Below are 21176 nucleotides of genomic sequence, written 5' to 3'. Positions count from 1 at the left end.
GCCCCTCCTCAGATCCTCCTCTTTGCTGTTCCCATTTACCCCCCCCCTTCAGCCTCCCTGGCCTCCTTCCTGGTCCTCAGATGTGCTGCCACTCAGCACCTTTGCAATGGATGTTCCCTCTGCCTGAGATGCTCTTCCCTCAGACACTGGCAGCCCCCACCCCCACACTCAGATCCTAGCTCTGCTGGGAGGTCCTGACCTCCTGTGTCCCCGCCAGCACCCCTGTCTCCCCACCGAACCTGCCTAATATTTCTCTGCAGCACTCACTGCTTCATGACACTGTATCCTATTTCTATTCTTCATAGTTTCTCTTCCCACTCAGGTGTAAGCCCCAGGAGGGCGGGTCTTTGGCTTGTACAGTGCTGTATCCCAAAGCCCAGAACTCGCCAAATGAGTCAGTGTTGCAAAGCTTGGGTCACCCCCAGTGTATGGAAGCATGGGGTTGGATCCAGCCTCGTGACCCCAAACCCCACTGCTCCCCATTATCCCCTTTCCACTTCTCTCCCCTGGACTAGGAAGAGCATTAGAGGATTTGTTTAAAAGCCAACCGCTGTTTCTGGAACATTGACTTTGTGCCAGGGGCAGGACCATCTACTCATGGAACCCTCCCCTGCACTGAGGCAGGAGGTGCCGAAGTGACTACCCCAGGGCTGCACAGCTGGGATTTGAACCCAGGCGGCCTGGGTGTTGAGTGTGTATGTTTTACAGAAGTACAGCTTGATTTCTGTTTGGAGCTCCCATTCAGTCGGGTCCAGAAACTCAGTCTCCATCAGCTCAGCCCTGGCCCCACAGGGTCCTGGTTCACCTGGATCACCTTTGAGCTAACTGGGTCTTTCTGTAACCTTCAGTCCAGCTCTGACCTGAGATGAAGTGCAGGGGCAAAAACCACCCACCTCCGAGTCATTCCCCAGACAGAAGGTATGGCCTGGACCCTGGCTTCTTTTCCACAGATCCTCCCCTCCTGGTCACCTCTCCACACTCGCTGGAGCATGTGTCCTCAAAAGTCAGACTTCCCAGAAATCAAGTCTGACCTTGGCCGAGTTCTCGAACCATCTGTGCTGCCCTTCCATTGCCACCACCGTTATGTCACCCATAGAAGGCACAGCTTTCCAGTTGTGTTGACCGGGATCTGCAGTGAGAATGCATTCTCCATCTTGACTGAATGCACACTCACACATACCTACAGGTGGGAAAAAGCCTCGGGGAAGATGCTTCTGGAATGCAATCTGATATTTATGTGGAATACAATCTGATATTTTAAAAATTGAAGCATAGCTGATTTACAATGCTGTGTTAATTTCTGGTGTACAGTATCTAATCTGATATTTTTTATTCTGTTCCATTTTTATTTACTTGACATACTAAATGGATGTCCTGTACACTAATGGGTTAATATGTCACAACAGCTGCTATTGCTGCTGTTGAAAAATATTGTCTTAGACAGAAACATCCAGTCCTGCAAAGCACAAAGACTCTTCTGGAATAACTCAAGAACTAACATTTTCTGGGGGCTCACTTTGTGTCAGGTACTATTTTATATGTATTAACTCATTTAATCCTAACAACAATTCTAAAAGTTGAAAGCCATTTTGAGCATCCTTGTTTTTCAGATGAGGAAATGGAAGCACAGAGAGGTTAAGCCACTCATCTGAGGTCACACAGCTCCACAATGGCCAGGCTGGGCAGTTTGGCTGCAGGGAAGATGCTCTGTGTTTTGAACCTTCACCACAATTTTCTTGGCCAAGGTAAAAGGGCAAGGGTTTGAGCTGGATAATTTTGGCTCTGCTCGGAAGGAAAGGACTCTCAGCAAAGTGGGCTTCCTGCCAGGACGGGGCAGGGAGGCAGGTGTCTGAAGCCCTTCGTGGAAGTGCTGAGGAAGTGGGCTCCTCCTGTCTCTACCCCTGCAGCCGGTGTTCAGCTTGGCTCTGGCTGCCCTGAGTTAACCCTGCCTGTGGGCATGTGTGGGTGGTGGTGGTAAAACCACTCAAGGTCGAACAGAACAAAGATGCTTATTGCATCTGTGAGAAGCTGTGGAGGCTGGCTGGCTTCTGGAGGGGGAAGTTCTGCAGGAGAGGGTGGCAGGCACAGGAGGAGATAGGTGTAAGGTGTAGAGGGCTCTGAGTGCTTTGAGTGGCCTGCAGTGGGTCTCCTGTCCATCCGAGTTGTTCTCCACTCACCAGCTCTGTCTTTAATACCTGAGATCTCCTTTGCCTCCCATAAAATGAGGCTAAAGGATTTCCCAGGCAGGAGGTCACGTGAGTGACACGTGTTGACTTCCTTACAGCCAAAGTGCCCCTTTTCTGCTAAGACTGCTATTAATTCTCCACCGTGGCTGGTCCATTTTACTTACAATTCAAAAGGAACTTGAAGTAGCTTCCTCCAAAAAACACATGACAACAGTTAAAAATAAAGTGAGAAAGATTGGAAACTGTAGAGAGGAAGGCAGAAGGCAAGTCTATCGGGAACTTAAGGGTCATGACTACTGCGCTTGATGCTACAGTTAGCCTGAGTTTCCTGGCACCCCAGGCAAAAGAAGGGGCAATGGCCCATGGTTTCATCTCAAAAAGGAAGTGCATTAGGGGTTTCAGGAAAGTGAAACTTCTGAGACTGGGGCATAAGCAGCTTGGTATGGACAAAAAAGCGAGGATCTGGAAGCAATTAGACACAGACTGTGTGGTCCTTCAAAATGATTCAACCTTCCTGAGCCTCAGTTTTCTTATCTGTCAAGTGGGGATGATAAGATTTCTCTTAGGAGGCTATTGTACAGATCAGAGATAATGTGTGAAGCGCATCTGAGCACTCGGCAGGCCTCCCGTCTTGCATATTACGAAGCATGAGTTGAATGGCTGTCAGCAAATACATATTCAATGAAGAGTTCTTTCAGTTGAGGCAAAAGCATTCCTCATCTGAATGTTTCTTACAACCACCTCTGAAAACCGGGGAGTAGTGTTTAAATTGCAACCTCGCAAGAGCAGGGCTGGGACAGATGTTCAGAAGCATCAGAACCTGCCATCAGATTTTCTCTCTGAAATGTCCATTTCTCTTCTAGCTTTGGACAGTTATCTCCCTGGAGTGGGCTGGAGACCTCTGCCTGGGACCAGTGGTCCTGGCCTGGGGTAGGAGTGAGGCTGTGGGCCTCAGATGTTGCATTGGAATGGATGTACACTCCTGGAGACAGCCCAAACATTCTTCCCCCTAAGGGATCAGTGGTTCCTCCTGGCTCCTCTACAGATATCAGCTGAGAGACCACTGCCTGCAGCCTAGATCTTAGAAAACTGGGACCACGTAGTAACCCACTCATCTTGCTCAGGTTCTCTCTGCTTTTCTGACATGGGAATAGTCTTTGCTCCTCCCATTGCTGCAGCCAGCACTGCCCAAGCTGGTCCTGAGAGGCCAGGGAATCTCTTGGATAGAAAGAACCCCTCCCCAAGCCTCAGTGGCCTTCCTCATCTGTCCAAGGGAACAAAACAGGGGCTTCACCCCTCTGGCTGGGTTGGGGAGGGTCCTTTAGATCGTTTTAACTAAGCTGTTAACTGGCTCATCCCCCATCACCTCCCAGAAGGATGTGAAACCACTACTGTAATCTTGGAGGGTGCCGGCCCCCCCATCCTCTTGCTCTTGACCCCCTTAAAGCCGGGAGGCCACTCCTTTCCCTCCAGGGCTGAGCCCAGTGGGACTTCCAGTGTGAAAGGCGTGGGGCTTTTATGGACTCTTAGGACCTTCATTTGGTTGTTTTCTTTTATATATACGTAAACTTGTTTTGAAGAAGGGCAAGGTGCAGCTTCCAGAAGCACCTGGAATGATGCCCCTTCAGCCGCAGACGGGGTCGGGACTTGGGGGGCAGGTGGGGAGGGCGGAGAGGCAGAAAAAGCGGCAGGAGGACCTGTTGTTTTTCCTGTTGCAAGTAAAAAGGAAACAAAGTGGGAAGTGGAGTGTGCGGGCTGTCAGCAGGCGGGGCGCCCCCACCGCGCCCCGCCTCCCTCCCTAGAGGCTCACTCGCGCCCAGCGCCGTTGCTTCCAGCGGCCGCCGGCCGAGCCGCCCCAGCCCCTGCCAGCCGCGCGGGACCGGTAAGCGCTCGTCTCTGGCTGCGTCTGGGAGGTGGGGAGCGGACGGGGGCTGGGAACTTCGGGGGGCCGCGGGGAGCCGCGGGACCGGCTAGCGGGTTTCCCCCCGGCGCGTACAGAAGGTGCACCCCGACCCTAAGCGCCCGCCCGCGTCTAGCGAGCCCGGCAAGGGGCGCCCCCCGGGGTGGGCCCCCACCCGGCCCTGGGCCGAGGCTGCGCGCGGTGGCGCCGGGACTGGAGCGCCCCCGGAGCGCTTGCCGAGAGAGGCGCGCAGCTCCCCGGCGCCTGGACTGCTTGCCCCGCGGACGGGACCCGGGAGCTCGCGGGCCCGGCGGCGGGGGACGGACTGCGCTCTTAGCGGCGGTGCGGCCTCGCGTGCACCGGTCGAGGCGCGGGGGTAACGGGCAGCGCTCAGCCGAGTGCGCCCTGCTCCAGGGGCGGACGAGCGGGACGAGGGGGCGCCCCGGCCGCGCGGCGGGCTGCGGGGTGCGCTCCCAGCGGCGGTGCCGCCCCCGCGCTCGCGTCGAGCCGCGGCGAGAGGGGTGCGCACGCCTCCCCGGCGCCCTGGCTCTGCGCGCCCTCCCCAGCCCCTGGCGAGCGGGGCCCCTGGCGAGCGGCCCCCCGGCTGGAGAACGGCCGGAGCGGCCGTTGCTGGGCTCGTGGACTTGCGGCCGGTCCCTCTCCGCCCCGCCCCGGAGGGGCCGGGGCCGCCGGCGCTGCTCGCCGCGTGTTTACTGAAGCCGCGCGGCGATGATCAGCCCCCGGATCTGCGGCTGAGCCCGGGTTACGGCGGCAAAACCGCCTCCAGCTTTGCATTTCCGGACTCTTTTTTCTTCTTTTTAATACTCTTACCCGTAATTCAGCCTGAATGAGGCTGTTGCTGTTGCTGCTTCTTTTTTTTTTTTTTTTAACATCGCGTTTCCTGTTTTTATTTAGAATTCATCCTCTGTACCCCCTTCTTTGAGATCGAGGAGAGGGAAACAGGGAGACCTTCCGTGGGGACCAGGGTGAGGGGCACTGCTTAACCGTTTGCGCTCTGCCCTATTGGGGAGATGGAGGTCCGGAGACCAGGGAAGGACTGATGCGAGGCCTCGAAAAGCGTCCTCCCGGAGAGGAAGCGAGCTGGGACGGGATTTCCGGGGTCGGGGTAGGGGGGGCGCCCTGGGGTTGCCCATGCTAGTGGCCCACTTGCCAGGTCCTCGCGGGGCACCCTTAGGATCTGTCCAGTTTGCAGGTGGAGCGCTCTGGACCCCTCGGTTGACTGAGCAGCTTTCGCTTCGTTCAGGTGTTCCCTGGAAAGGAGGGACCTGCGGGTCTGTAACCCCACCAGGCTATCAAGTGGGGCTTCCTCCTCCGGGGCCCTGCAGAAACCCCAACGGATGCCGCCCTCAGAAATGCCCTGCACAGTGACGCCTATATGTGGGGCGGGTGTACCTTGGAGCAGGGAGCGGGTTCCTTTCTCAGGAGTCTCCGAGGGTGTCACTGCTCCAAAGGGACTTTGAAACCGAGGGCTGATCCCACTGCTCACTTCCAGGAGGGCTGCACACTGCTGGAGTGCCCACAGTGCCTTGGTGTTCTTGTCAAGTGAATGGTACAACAGGAGACTTTACCCCTCCAAAGAATTGCTCGTTTCTACGTGTGTTTTCAGTTAATGTTGGGAGCTGAATGATGTCGTCTCCATTTTCACTGGAAGAAACTAAGGCTCAGAAGAGTTAAGTAACTTGCCAACCCACAGTTTACAATTAGCTGATATAGAATCCTGGTTCCCTCAGATGCCACAGCATTTAATCATCTGGAGGTGTTGCTGCTTGCAAATTAAGGAGGATGTTTCCTAACAGTTCTCTTGATGTGGGGATGGAGGACTTGGGGTGTCCTTTCAGAGCCACAGCGCCTAAGGTACCCATCTGGGTACCATCCTGTAAACCTACTACCGTTAACCACCAGGTGTGATTGATGGGATGTGTGGGGATGGAGATTGTTCAGATTTAGGAGGCTGCCACCAAACACAAGGAGACAGGAGTAGAACTCTCTCTTCTGCTCTCTCTGGAGCAGAAAATACCAAGCCCTTAGCATTTCCATGTCCTGCTGTGGTTTAATTCCTTGACTTCAGGATTCTGCCTGTCCTGGCTCATGAGGGCACTGCAGAGCCTGTGCTCAGATTGATTCTCTTCTGGTGCTTTTACAAGTTCCTCCAAGTACTAGAAGATACTCTGGGATTCGGGGGTGGGGTGGGGAGGTGGTGTGCTGGGAGGGGGCGGGGGGGATGGTGTGTGCTCTTAAAATGCACTTGGCAGTTGTCGCCTCCAAAGACAGTCAAGCTTACCTCCTTCTGAGCCCCACTCCCTTCACCTTCTCCACCCATGTTTAGAAACAATGCTGGCCACTCTGCGAATATAAACGTTTCTGGTATTAGGGCAACTGCCCCAGAGGGACCCCTGGCCACACTGATGTCCCCTTTCAGTGGGATAAGCTGCATCTCTGCAGCCTTGATCCATGCCCAGGAAGGGCGCATAAAGCATGTCTTTGCATTCTGCTTTGGGCTCCCCCTTTTTCTCTTGCTTTATTACCTTTGGCAAATATTTACCAAGATCCCACTGGGGGCCAAGGAGCTGCTAAGAACAGGGCGGGCAGGCAGGGAGGGTACCAGCCTCTGTCGGGGGTGGGGGGTGGCTTACAAGGCACAGACAATCCACAAATAGAGACCGACCTCAGACCGGGTTAGCTTTTGTGCCCAGTGGCACCGCTGTGTCAAGGGAGAGAGGAGGGGCGATGAATGGGAGTGTGTGAGGGATCAGTTCCTGCTTCAGCTTGTTTTTCAATTGCACAGTTAAAGGGAGAAGTGAATGTGCAACTTATGAGGCAATTCCCTGTTGGCTGGCTTATTTTTCAAAACCATTTTTGTTTAGAGAACAGTTCCCTCCCTCCCTCCAGCTGCTTCTGTGGGTCTGATGGTGGGGGGCTTGGGGCCCCTCCAAATGTTTCCTGACCGTGGGACCTTAGAAAAGCTCTTTCAGCCGCTCTCCAGGGGACAAACACGTTTCCCAGCAAAGCTGTTGGAGGGGCGGGTCCAGAGGGAACCGCTCTGGGAGAATCAGGGCGCGCCGGTGCCCTGGTGCCCTGCTGTCCGGAGTCGGAGTCAGACACATGTGGTAATTACCCGCCCGCCAGCCTAGTTTGGGGGGAGGGGGACACACTCTCATCTTTGTGCCAGTGCCAGTGTTTCATAAATGACAGTGTTGCAAAACTCCTTGCAGCGAATGCGAAAACTGAGTTTTCTTTCATTTGGTTGGTGGAAATCCCCTACAATCATATCAGAAATGCTGTCAGTTTCAAGATGGAAAAAAAATTTTTTTAAAAACCCAGGAACCTCCCTCCTCACTCCTTCCTTGCGACAAACATTGACTTTCTATGGGTCACACCAAAATACGGCCCGCTCTCCCCTCACCGAGGGCCAGAGGTTGGCGCTGCAAAGGTTCCCTTTCCTGCCTCACCAGCTTGGTGTGTGTGGGAAGCCACCGCTCCTGCCCCCGAAGTGGCAACCTCGTCCTCTCAGTGGATGGTTCTCTGGGCTTCTCCTGGAAATGAGTGCTTTCCAAGGCCGCCTACTTGCTGAGCCGGAGGGAGAGTGATCAGAGTGATGGGTGTGGCTGTTTGTAAAGTGGTACTTCGGTTAGCTTCTGTTTCACTCACTTTGGGGGAAATTGCTTTCCACTTAGAGAAAATGCCAGGGGAATGACAGTGGGTGGAGGTGGCCCCGGGTAGGGCAGGGGCAAAGGAAGGAGCAAGCTGCCCCAGTTGGATTTTATGTCCTGGAGGGACGCTGTGTTTGCTTCCGGTGGCTATTGTAACAAACGACCACACATTTTGTGGCTTAAAACAACAAAATTTTATTATCTCACAGTTCTGGAGCCCAGAAGTTCAAAATCAAGGCGTCAGTAGGACCTTGCTCCCTCCAGGGGCCTACAGAAGAATCCTTCCCGCCTCTTCCAGCTTCTGGGAGCTCAGGCCTTCCTTGGCTAGGGGGGCACTACTGCCATCTCGTCTCTGTCTCCACCTGGCCTTCTCCTGTCTCTTACAGGGACACTTGTCATTGGATTTGGGGCCCGCCTGGAGAATCCACGATGAATTCATCTCAAGATCCTTAATTACATCTGCAAAGACCCTTTTCCCGTATTATTCACTTTCCAAATAATTCACAGGTTCTGGGGGTGAAGACAGACATCTCTTTTGGGGGCCACCATTCAGCCTACTGCAGATGGACGGCAGTGTGTTTCTTTTGATACTTTCTGGGGAAGGTTTGAGCACAGTTATCTTTGCAGGAAACCCATTGCTCCCTCCTTCGGCGATCCCACCGTGCTTCCCATAGGTGTCATTAGGCAAGGATTTCGGAGGCCCCAGAGGTCTCTAGCCTCCCTCTCCCCCTCCTGCTCCCCTCCCTGCAGCTTTGTGAACTGGAAGCCACCTTAGTTGCTCGCTGCTAGCAGCATCCCGCCTCGCTCCCCAGGGTCCAATAGCAGAAAAGATAACTGGGGTTTGGAAGGACCTGCCTGCAGAGGACTGCCTCGGCCCTCTTCCTCTTCTCTTGCCCTTCCTGACCTCTTCCTCTTCAAGGACAGCCCTTTCTCTACTCAGGGCTCCCTCCCAGCTGGGGCTCCCTCCCCTGCCTGGGGCCACGCAGCCCCTCACTTTTTGGAGCTTCGTCTGCTGAGCAGCCCCAAGGCTTGGTTTCGCTACTGTGTCCCCATGTCCTCCTCCTGAGGGGCCGCCGTTGTGGAGTGGGGCTGGTGGTGCTGGAAGGGATTTGGGGAGCTGCCCCTGCCCCCTCCCCATCATGGAAACTTGTAGGAGGTGGGGGCTCTCTGGGAGGGCAGGGCCACTCTCCTGTCTCCTCCTCCCTGGTTGGGCAGGAAGGACATTTCTTTTCTTCGGGTTGTGAAATCTGGGAGAAGTGCTTTCTTACCAACAGGGAAGCAAGATCACAGCTCTGAGATGGAAATTGTGAAAGTCATTTACGTGTGGGTGGGGTGGGGCGGGGCGGGGTGTGGCGGTGGTGATGGGTGGCTTGCCTGCCACATGGAAGAGAAAGTACCATCTCTGGGGGCAGCCAGGCTAGATTTTCATTGCAACCACTTTTTATCTGCTGGGTGATCTTTGGCAAATCGCTTAACCCTTGCAAGCCTCAGATTCTCCGGTTGTAACAATGGAACGGCAATACTACCACCAATCTTTAAGATTTCATAGATTCGCGTGTAAAGTGCCAGGCACGCAGCGAAACACAGCCTGTCTGTAAAGGGGCTGGTGTATAGAGTGAGCCGTTAAGATACGTATTATTACCTCACTATCCCAGCACAGCTACTGCCAGTTTGGGCATCTTTTCCATTTTTTAATGTGCATTTTTAGTTTAATTGTAACTAATAGGCATGTGCTTTTTTACTTTAACTTTTATGTTTCAGTTGTGGTAAGATGTACGTAACAAAATTGACCATTTTGACCACTTTGCAGTACACACTGCCCTGTGGCATTTAGCGCCTTCATATTGTTATGAACCATTATGACCATCCATCTTTGTCTCGCAGAATTGAAACTCTTTTCTCATTAAATACTAACTCCCCGTTCCCCTCTCCCCCTCCCCCTCCCCAGCCCCTGGCAACCACCATTCAGCTTTCTGATCTGAATTTGATTACTTTCAGTACCTTATATAAGTGGAATCACACAGTATTTGTCCTTTTGTGACTGGCATCATGTCCTCTAGGTTTATACACGTTGTAGCAGGTGTCAGAATCCCCTTCCCCTTTAAGGCTGAATAATATTCCAGCGTATAGATGGACCACATTTTGTGTATCTGTACATCTGTCGATGGACACTTGCATTGCTTCCACCTTTTGGCTGCTGTAAGAAATGCTGCTATGAACATGGATGTTCAAGTAACTGTTCATGCCCTTGTTTTGCATTCTTTTGTGTATGTACCCAGTAGTGTAATCGCTGGAGTGTATGGGAATATGGTTGATTTTTTGAAGAGCGAAGCATGTGCTTTTGTAATTTGCTTTTTTTGACTTAACATGAACACATTAGCATTTTCCCACATTGCTTCCTAACCCAGCCATCCTTTTTAGCGGCAGTAGAGGTGTCCTAAAACAGGGACACCATCATTTTCTTGGGCATCCTCCATTGTGGGACATTTATGTTGCTTCTAGACACACACACCCCGCTTTTGAAATACTGTAACGGACATTTTCAGGCATCTGACTGTTCCCATATTCAAGAATTATTGCATCAAAGTCACTGACCATTTTTATGGCTCTTGGAGCTTAATGGTTTTCCAAGAACAACTGGACTAGATTATCCAGTGATATTTGATAGTTTCACAACACTCTTGCCAGCAGTGAATAATATTGGAAAAAATATTTTACCAATAGGCTTAAAAGGTAGTCTGCTTAAATGTGGGTTTTTAAAAAATTGCTAATGAGGTAAAGTAGCTTTCTTTTTGGTTGCTAGCTGGATGTAAAGCATTCGGGTTGCTGCAGTGTAATGCAATAGTTAAACCCTTGAGCTCTGGAACTGAATGGATTCAGATTCAAACTCTAGCTTCCCCATGTCCCTGCTGTGTGACTTGGGGTAGATGAGTTACCTTCTCTGATCCTGTTTCCTCTCTGTACAGTGAAGCTAATGGGATCTATTCCTTGGGCTGTCTTAAAGATTAAATGAGATAAACTAGATGGTGAACATCACCTATCATAGTTGATACTCACTAAATATTAGCTGTTAATGTTATTATCATTATTTTAATTTAATGAGTCTCCATTCACCCTCAAGAGTCACCTTGTTTCTCTAAGGAGAGATGGTTTACACTTAAGCCAAAGGGATTTGGGTTAAGCACAGGGATCAATTTTTCTGCTGTAAAGGTAGCCCATCCTCGGAGAGAGGTGGCAGCACCTCTCTGTCGAAAAGGACCACGTCCCTGGCTTTCTGGCTGGATTTGGGGGTGAGCCTCCTGGGGGCAAACACATGAATGGATGCTGGGTGATGCTTACCACACTGAAAGCTGAGAAGGGGCTGGGATGGGCAGGGGGACCTTCTGCCCCTGTGGTCCTGTAGCCTCTGTAGCTTGGAAATGGGAGTAAAAACTTACTAATGGTTGAGTCTGGAATTCATCCCGGTGACTATTTCGCTTCCACATCCAGATACTCTTTCATGCAGTTTGTGAAACTGAGGCAGGTGTTTCAAGAGGGTGACCTCAGGGCTTTGGCACCAGCTTGGGTTCCTGCCCACAAAGCCTGTTTTTGCAGCCTCTTAGGGTAAAGTGCCTCCACTCGCCTCAAGTGGGGCTCAGGCGAGGGGGACGCCAGCCTGACACGCAGGTGTTTGTCCATGCTTAATGCGTACGTTTTCCTCTCTGCTGTTCACCTGTGTCTGAGGAGGAAGTTGGTAAAACCAGGGTGTTGGTCTCAAATAAACAGCTTCATGAGAAATTTCTTCTAGGGGAAAAAACATCAAGAGCTCCCATCATTTCCCCTCACCCAGCCCTCTCAAAAAATTCCATGAAAAAAACGTTTCTCAAAAAAAAAAAAATTTCTCCTGTTCAGACCCAATGAAAAGAGCAAAACCACACCTCCTGTTGCCAGCGGCTTCTAGGTCTGGGAGCCAGATCACCGCATCACGAATCTTTTCCCCTATTGTGTGGTGTGAAGAATATTTGAATAATATAGGCCATCTGCTGTCATTTGGAAACCGGAGGGCAGTAAGAGCAGCCCCTGGACTAGCTCACCTGGCCTGGCCTGGCCTGGCAGGTGAGAGCAGCTTGCCCTTGAGGTCTGCTATCCAGTGACCTTGGCTGTGGCAGTGGACCCTGGGTTGGCCCTGTCCTGTGAGCTGCAGCAGCGAGCAGGGGTGCCTGGCTGGGCGAGCTCCGGAGGCAGGAGCCCTTGTGCTGCAGGTTTGTGGGAAAGTGGTTGGGAGATGGCGGGGCGGCTGGCAGTGACCTTGACCCTCATGGACCGTTCTTCTCCCAACTTTCCCACCCGCTCCTCCCTCCAGAGGAGATGGGATTGCGACCCTAGCCTGCAGCAGCCCACCCCAACCATGACCTTGCTTTGAAGCTTCAAGTTTTATTTTTAACACTAACATTGATTTTACATCCTAGTCCATGATAATCCATGTTTATTTTGCTATGAGGACTGTTTCTCCCTTACTTTTGAGTCAGATGGATGCTCTGGGAAGATGTTTACGTTTTCCCCTGTGGCTTCCGCTGCTCCCAGCACAGTGTCTCCAACTATGGTTTGAAAAACATGGATTAGGGCAAAATAGTGATTAGATTAGACGCAATTGTGACAGGAAAATTCTAGTCTCTTAGGAGCCCTTTTATCTCATGTGATTTATTGGTTGAGTAACTGAAACTTTGGTTGGGGTAGATAATTATCAAAATACAACACCTCAAATCTAAGCATTTTATTTTAACTTAAAATATATCAGTGTACATTGGATCACTGATGTGCTGATGGAAGGCCAAGAGCTTTTTGTTTGAGTGGGTTTATCATCCTTGCATAAATCCTTATAAATTTTTATTACCCTCCTGTCTTTTACAGTTGCTCGGCTCATTCTAATTCAATGAAAACTTTGTTTTAGTGACTTCTCTTTATTGTTTCTAAAGCATTCAGCTCCTTTTTCATGGAAAGAGCTCTTTCTTTTCACACCCGTAGTTCACCTGCTTATCCACTTACCATGTTGTGTAGATGATGAAGGTGGACGACTGGCATGGGGGTATTTGGGCAGAAGCATAGCTGACTCTTGCAGAGACCAGGGCCTGGCGGCTGGGCACCCCGGGTGGTCAGCACACTGAGGCCATCGGCCAGGCTGTCTTGAAGAGGAAATGGAGAACACATTACCGCCGATTCGTAGAAGTTCAATAAGACGTCAGAATCACAGAGCCTGGGTGAGAGGCGGGGTTTGACTTAGAACTGCCATCTAAATGACACCAGCCCCTCACCCTGGGAGGAGCATGGCAGGCTCTGGAAGGGAGGCGGTTCACACCAGATTCTTTTTCTGCTGATCCAGTCAGCAACGTTTGTGCTATCAGCTTGGCTGTTGGCCAGCTCGGAATTGCCACCTTCATCAATCCAGCTTGCTATGTCTTTGTCTGACAACAACAAACACTTCTGTAACACCCACTGTGTGCCAGGAGGTGAACCTAGCACCAAACAAAGTGTTATGGGCACTTTGTAAATTTATTATTACTGATTTATTCCTTTAAGCACTCTTGTGATCTCTATTTTACAGAAGAGGGAACTGAGGCACAGGAAGGTTGAGTAACTTACCTAGGTGTTACCGACTAGGAAGTGGCAGAGCCTGTTCCTGACTCCTATCCTGCGCTGTCTCCAAATGTGGCCGCTTGTTTTCCAGGAGGAAGCGTTCAGTTGGGGCAGGGAAATCTGGATCTCAGGTGGGAGGAGGGCTGAGGCCTCTGGGAGTCTGTTGGCTGTAAAGAGGGGCTCCCCGCCCCGTTCTCACCTGTCTCCTCTGTCTCCAGCACTTAGCTGGGGTCCAGGCAGCCTTTCTGTTCTTGCTGGTCCTTTATGGACCTGGCTTCCTGGGCTCTGCTCCTCTACAGAGAGAGATGCCAGGAGGATGCAACTTCTGGCACCCAGCCTGACCCCAGTCTGCCCAGCGTGGTGCCCATTCTCCCTCTGTCCAGAGGAAGCAGGGCCTGGCTTCTGAAATCTTAATTGCCTTCTTGCCCAACTCTTGAAGCTCTTGTGGGAAGTCCACCGAATGGTCCTCAAGCTAGTGAGTGACACAATCAGGGCAACAGGACTCAAGTGTCTTCTTGGCCGGTGGCCCAAATCCAGTTCCTTTGCAGTGACCCAGGAGAGAGAGTGTGGTACGGTGGTAAGAGCGGGGCTCCAGAGTCAGCCTGGGTTCACGTCTGCCTTGCCCCTCACTAGCTGTGCAGCTGTAACTTCCTTGAGCCTCACTCTTCTCCTTTGTGAAACAGAAGGCCTGCCTTAGGGGCTTGTAGTGATGATTAGATGCGAAAATGGACACAAGGCACCTAAAATGTGCCCGTTCAGGGTAGATCCTCAGTGATGGGGGCTGCTTTCTGTGGCCCCAAAGACGGGCCTGAGAACTGAGGAAGAGGCTGTCATTCTGAACTTATCCCGGGGGCTCCCAGGGCAGAAGCAGCCTGGAGACCTGAGGTTGGAAGGAGCAGGTGTGGGGACACCTGCCAAGGAGAGGCTGACCTGGTGATGGATGATGGAATGAGGTGCTCAAAGGTCTCTGTGGTCCCCAAGGCTTACAGGTCACCTGCAGATCTGGGCTTTCGTGACAATAGAAGAGAAGGACGTAAGCCCACGGCCGGGTGGGGAAGGGGCCTGAGGCCGAGCCAGGTGCGGGGTGGCCCGTGGCAGAGCGGCTCCCAGGAGAATGGAGGAAACTGCCAAGTAGCTGAGAGCCTTGTGACGTTATGACCAACTCCACTGCGATCCTGAACGCGCACGCGCGCGTGTGTGTGTGTGTGCGTGTGTGTGTGTGTGTGTGTGTGTGATTAATTTGGGGTCAGGACAGAAGAGAGGAAGTAGAGTTTGCAATTTTAAAAGATATGATTCGGAGGTCTTGAGATGGGGGTGGCCTACATCTCCCCGGTGTTATAGGCTGTGATTTCCTAGCTTATGCATGCCCACATTTTCAAGATGTGCCCTATGTGTTTTATAAATGTGTGTGCATGTATACTATATGTATTTAATTGTATAGAATTGATACAAGCTAGTTGTGAAGTTTGTAAGAAATACAGGTTTGCCAAAGGAAGGAAAAACATCCATCTTCCATCTGCCTAGAACTCCACCACTCAATGGTTTCTAACCTTTATTCAGATTTTCTTTTTTGGGGGGAGGGGTAATTAGGTTTCTTTATCTATTTAACGGCGGTACTGGGGATTGAACCCAGGACCTAGTGCCTGCTAAGCAGGCATTCTACCACTGAGCTATAAACTCCCCACCTTTTTTCAGATTTAAATCCTTTTGAAAATCTGCTGAAAAATCATAGACCTTCTCCCCAGAAAAAGGTGCCAACGAGGACATTTCTGTGGGTACTTTCCTTGGCCTCCTGGGTGTCCCGGGTGCGTCCTAGGCTCTGCACTGAAGGGCTGTTTGGGTTCTACCACTGGCTTCTCTGCCTTGTGAGATTCTGACACTGAAACTGACCTCAAAGGCCAGAGAGGGGCAAGGGGTTCCGACCCCCCTGAAGCCCCTGTGAGACACACTTGCCCGACCACGTGTTCAAGGTCTGCTTTGAAGCTGTTTCTATTTCCAGTCTTGACTGCTTCTTAGATACGATGTATAAGCGTACTCTGAGCCATTTAAATCCTTCTCTTTGACCTAAATTCACTGCTGCTTTTGGGGGCTTTCAGCAGGGACCAGCTTCCTGAATCATGTGACTTCGCTGGAGGACTGGCTCACTTGAGGAGGCCACCCATCCTTCGGGATGGCTGCAGCCTGTGGTTTTGTGCCCCCTCGCCTTCTGTGTGAAGGGCCTTGGCTCCGGCAGGTGGGAAAGCCCACCCGGAGAGCCGGCTGTAGATCACAGGTGGCTGGAATGGTCCAGGCCCTGCATTTTGGACTTCACGTGGCTTGAGACCCTGTAAGATTAACAGGCAGGCCCCCTTTTGCCAAGTGGGTAGGCTGGCGCTGAGCAGCCCACCACAGCGCCGAGGTGAAGGTAAGCCTCCTTGAGACCTTAGCACCGTGTTCTTTGCTCCAGGCACGGGGTTGGTGAGCACCCCGAGGCCTTCCCTCGTCCTGGGGGGCGTCATCTGCCCTTGATGCCACTCCCCGCTCAGTGACATCACCTGGTTTCCTCTTCCCCCTTTTTTGGTATCACAAGCTTTGTTGAGATATAATTTACATACTACAAAAATTCATTTAATGTATACAATTTAGTGGTTTTTAGTATATTCATGGAATTGTGCCGCTGTCACCACAATGGATTTTAGAACATTTTAATCACTTGAAAATGAAACCTCATCCCCGTTAGCAGCCCCTCCCCGTCCCTCCTCAGGCCCCCCAGTGCTAGGCAACCACGGGGCTGCTTTCTCTCTGTGGACTTGCTTGTTCTGGACATTTCAGATGCATGGAATCATACAGGATGTGGTCTTTTGTGGCTGGCTTCTTTCACTTGGCCCTTTGCCTCTTCTCTAGAAATGTGTCTGACTCATAATCACAGTGGAGGGGTTGTTGGTCCTGACTGTTTATTCAGTCACAGGTATTGAGGGCACCCCTGCTATCCTAAGCCTAGAGCAGGTGCTGGGCCACACAGCAAGGAACACAGCAGCCATGGGTGGTGTATTAGTTAGCTATTGCTGTGTAACAAGTTACCTCCAAACTTGGCAGCTTAAAACAACAAACGCTTACCATTGCACAGTTTCCGTGGATCAGAATCTGGGCTGCAGGTCTATGTGGCTGAGACACCTGCCAAGGTTTTTGTGGGCAGGCTTCCGTGACTCACCTGTTGATGGCTAGATATCTCAGTTCCTTGCCATGTGGGCTTTTTCATACAGAAGCTTGAGTGTCCTTCCAACATGGCCTCTGGCTTACCCCAGAGTTAAAGATGAGAGAAAGAGAGACAAAGACTCTCTTGGGCACAAGACTGAAGCCCCATGCTCTTTTATAACCTAATCTTAAAGGAGACCTGTCATCACTCTGCTATATTTTTTTGGTCACATAGACCAACCCTGCTAAAATGTGGGTGGGGGCTGTACAAAGGTGTGATACCAGGAGGGGCAAGTACCTGGAGACCGTTTCATGTGGAGACGGTCCTTATGAAAGCCAGGACCCAGCTGGCTCATTCAGGAAGGGCCTCCAGTGCTGCTTCCGAATGAGCTTTGGGTCAGCTCTGAGTCCTCTGGGTTCCTTGCTCTATTGCAGCCTCTTCCATCTTTCCCTACTCTGTATTTATAACTGGGGACCTTAACATGTAACCATATATAGCCTTGAACTTCGTTCTACCAGATCTAACCACTTCTGTTAGAGTAATTTTTACAAATTCTTTCTTCGGGTATTTGTGAATTCCATTTGCATTTCTATCAAATTGGTGAGCCAGTTTTTGAATTTCCTTTCATTCCTGTCATTAAGAAGAGTATTGACTAGAACAGGACCGCGACCCCTCCCAGTAGTTTTGACCATTTCCCACCAGGGCACTGGGTCACACCATCCAACAGAGCCACCGGAGACCCCTTCTTTTCCAGGTGGTTCATTAGACTGTCTTGAGGGGCAGGATTGGGTCACGATAAAATAGGCATATCACGCATAAAAAAACTGAGCCGTGTGCCCTGTAGTGGTGGGTGATTCGTTGTTAGAAGCAGCCTTAGTTGTTGGTAAAGGTGGGTTCTGATCCCTGCTCTGCCACTTACTGTGTAGCTTTAGGTAAGTCTTGGGCCTCAGTTTCCTTAAGGAGATGATGACAATAATTACTTTGTGGGATTGTTTTGAGGACTTAATAAGGTAATCAAAGTTCTAGGTATCTGTTGCTACATAAAAACCACATCAGACTTAGAGATATAAAGCAACCACTGTTTTGTTTGTTGATGGTTCGCTTTTTGATTATTCCTGTGCTCCTACCACGTGTCCAGCCCCATGCTTTATGTTTTGCATCCATCTAGTCTTTAGGACGCCTCCATGATTAGCAGACTTATTTTACAGATGAGGAAATTAAAGCGTGGAAGTGTCAGGTGACTTACACAGGGTCCCCTAGCTGAGGCCACGTGGAGTGTCAGACCACATCGGGCTGTTCCAGAGCCTGAGCTTTTAATCGTCTCATATCCAGATGTCCTTCCCTCAGTGTTCGGCCTCTTGGGTTCTGTACTGCAGATGAAGGAACCGAGCAAGGCCAGTGAGGTCAAACCCCCTAGTTCATGGTCATCTAACTAGTCGATGAAACAGGAACGAGGACACAGGGACCCTTTCACCAGCCCATCCTTCCCCTGCAGGGACAGGGGCTCCTCAGATTCCAACAGCAAGATTTGTCTTGGCTACTCTGACTGTCAAGCAGTTCTTCCTCATGTCAGACCCACATCTTTCCTGATTTAATTTATGCTCATCTTCTTTGGCTAATCTCTAAATAGGCCTTTCTCTAGTCTGTTTGAGCGACAACAACTGTTTTATTATGTGCGTGGATTCCATGGGCCAGGAACGCAGACAGGACTTGACAGGACATCTTGGCTGTGCTCTGGGATGGTGATGTCTGGGGTCAGCAGGGGGGACTCTCAAAGGCCTGCCCATTACTTTTGTGAGCAGGTGGAGGGAGGGCTGGAATCACCTGGAGGGTTCTTCACTCATGTCTAGTTGCCTGGGTGGGGATGAATCAAAGGCTGGGCTCAGATGGGACTGTCAACCTGAGTGCCTGCACATGGCTTCTCTTTCTGGCTGGGGCCTCATCGCAGCATGGCAGCTTTGGGTGGTGGCACTTCTTTGATGCTCAGAACGTCAAGAGCAAGCTTTGGAGCTTGGTTCCAACTGGCAGCTGTATGGCCTTTTATGATCTAAACTCCCAAGTCACTTAGCATCCCTTGTGCTATATTCTCTTGGTCAAGGAAGTCCCAAGTCCACACAGATTTAAGGGGAGGAGACATAGATGCCACCTCGATGAGAACTGGCTGCTACGTTTTAAAAGCTTCATGGACGATGTAAAGCATTTAGCATGGTGCCTCCCATGTGGTATGAGCCAGAAAATGTTAGCTGCTGTCCCCTCTGCCGTTGCTGCTGTCCATTTTGGTATCTCTCAGGTACTGATCGCTATGGATCTGACTGTGAGACTCAGGCAAGCCCCCTGCCCCCCACCACCGTCTTAACTAAATTACCTTTAAGCTGCAGCTCTGTAAATATATTTGATCAAATATTGCCAGATCCATTCTTTTTACCTTCTTCAAGTTTAGACCCAACTTTTAAAAATGCCCTAGCCTTAGTTGAATTTTCTTATTCTCAGCGGCTTCGCAGACACATCTAGCGCTTTCCCAAGGAGATTCCAGAAAATGGGTTTCGCGAGTCCCCAGGGCATCTTTCATGAGCCTTGATGTGTGACTCACACAATCCCCTGTTGTTCTGGCACCCAATTTATCCCCTTACTCTAATTTTCTTGGAATAAAAATTCACAATTGACCTTTTCCACGAACAAAGGAATAGCTCTTCTTCTCTAGAATGTACAAAAAAGTCCAAGACATCGTGTCCTCCCGCGAGGACCACGTGGGAACGGGAAGCCCAAAACTCACAGGAAGTGGTGGCAATGAAATGCAGCGTATAACCGGGTGCCCCACCACCAGGCGCGGCTAGAAGCCCCCTGCGTGCGTTGTCCAATCGATCCCACCTCTGTGGGCCAAGTCAGTGCTGTGTGCTGGTTCTTCTTTTCACAAAGGAGGAGACCGCTCTGGAGAGATTAGGAGACTCATCCAAATCCAGGTCTAACTCCAGGGCTGGTGCTCCTACCTTTCGCCTGGAGATTCCCTGCAACCACGAATACTTTGGGCATTGCATTGCAGACATGAGCATCATTTTTTTAATCTGCAACCTCCCAGGTCACAAACTCTGGAAGCCTCAGTTAAGGCAGACTTTTTTGGTCTTAGCTTGGGGAATTGGGAAAAAAAAAAAAAAAAAAAAAGACAGAATCTCCAGATTCTAATTAACTTTGCTTTTTTAACTACAGATGAGCCACTTTTTGAGTTAACTGGGGGTGAGAGACTCTGAGATTAGTGGAAATCTGTAAAGATGGCAGGGGAGCAGGAACTAGACACTCTTGTAATTAGGTTCCCTCATCCTTGTGCCTTAAGAGGAAAAAGATCAGGGGAACAAAAGGATGGAGGATTATGTGAATAACTAGGGAAACTGTCTCCCCCTCTGAAGACGATTATTTTCCAGAGTCCTCCTGTGCCTAATAGAACTTAAAACCAGCATTTAACTGGTTTCATTTTGGTTCTTGTTAGTTTCATCTTATTTTTTTCCCAACTCCCCAACTGGAGCCTTCCTAGTCTTGTCCCTACTCAGCTTCTTATCTGACCACACCTACAAATGCTAGGGAAGAGAAATCATTCTCCTTCTACCCTTCTAAGTTCTTGGCTGAGGGCACCTCCCTCCACCCTGTAATAAAAAGATTAACAGGAGAAAAACATATAAATATATATGTACATACAGAAGCCCCCCCCCCAATATGAAGCTCCAAAATATGAAACTCAAAGAAGTCACCAGAGCAGGAAGCTTTTATACCTTTTAGACAATTAATTTGTGAAGAATTGACAAGACAAAGGGGACTGGGCTAGGGGTAGTAAGTTAGTGAGGAAATACCAGGTTTGCTCGTACACACAGCCTCCTTGGCTCTAAGTTCCCTGTCACTGGTAGTCAGGATGCCTCCCACCTTCTGGTGTAAGGAAGGTACCTTTCACGTGGGAGATTTATCTCCTGCTTTCAGGGGACAGAGAAGTTCAGAGTGTCCTTTGTGCACTGGCTGTTTCTCAACTACTTTTATTCAAAAGAATCAATATGCCAAAGTGGCGTACTTGGGGTTGAGATATCCGGAGCCCCTGGCAATGCTGAGTGCCAAGTGTGAGGGGGAAGAGCCAAGCAGAATCCCAGGAAGGCTGGCCGTTGGGATGTCACTGCGCAGCCGAGAGGAGCTGACATTGCATCAGCGAGCTTACCTGCAAGTGGAAGGAGAGACAGAAGTGGGAGTGACGAATGGAGCAAATAAACTTCCCTCCTCCAGGCCTGTTGCCTGTAACAAGGGCTCTCATGGGTAGGGAACAAAGGCTCATCTGATTTCTTGCCTCAAGCGTGGGAACTTATAAAGAGGAGCCACTCCTTTTGGCAACAGCTAGTAGAGGAGAGGGAATCAAATTTCCCTATTTATTTTTTTCTAACAGCTGTGAAACTATTTCTCCACCAAACGAATCTATTGATACCCTCACTTGTATTTCAGAAAGGACTGAATATACCTGAGCTTGGCACATGGAAATCGGGAGACTTTGATTTTCCTTCTCTCTCTGCCACTAATTAGTTGTGTGACGTTGAGCAGGCCACTGCATCTCTTTGTGTCTGTTTCCCGTCTGTGAGAGCAAGCACTCCTTCAGTGTTTAGTGT

At 50.6% G+C, this 21176-nt stretch overlaps 1 protein-coding gene across 3 annotated transcripts in view; it reads left to right on the top strand.

Annotated features, from left to right (window-relative positions):
• The first annotated feature begins 3912 nt into the window (after window positions 1-3912).
• The window catches only part of PIK3CD (phosphatidylinositol-4,5-bisphosphate 3-kinase catalytic subunit delta), a 47020-nt gene continuing 29756 nt past the window's right edge, over window positions 3913-21176 (top strand). The window contains exon 1 of one of the 3 annotated variants that reach the window (XM_074377473.1): window positions 3913-4068. The gene's annotated coding sequence lies outside the window, so the exon portion shown is untranslated. The remainder of the gene's footprint in view (window positions 4069-21176) is intronic. The other 2 variants (XM_074377469.1, XM_074377471.1) reach the window with 2 other exon arrangements.

This window comes from Camelus bactrianus, chromosome 13 (assembly GCF_048773025.1).
Source record: "Camelus bactrianus isolate YW-2024 breed Bactrian camel chromosome 13, ASM4877302v1, whole genome shotgun sequence".
NCBI lineage: Eukaryota > Metazoa > Chordata > Mammalia > Artiodactyla > Camelidae > Camelus > Camelus bactrianus.
The sequence above is the reverse complement of the archived record's forward strand: the minus strand, read 5'-3'. Positions and strand labels throughout refer to the sequence as shown.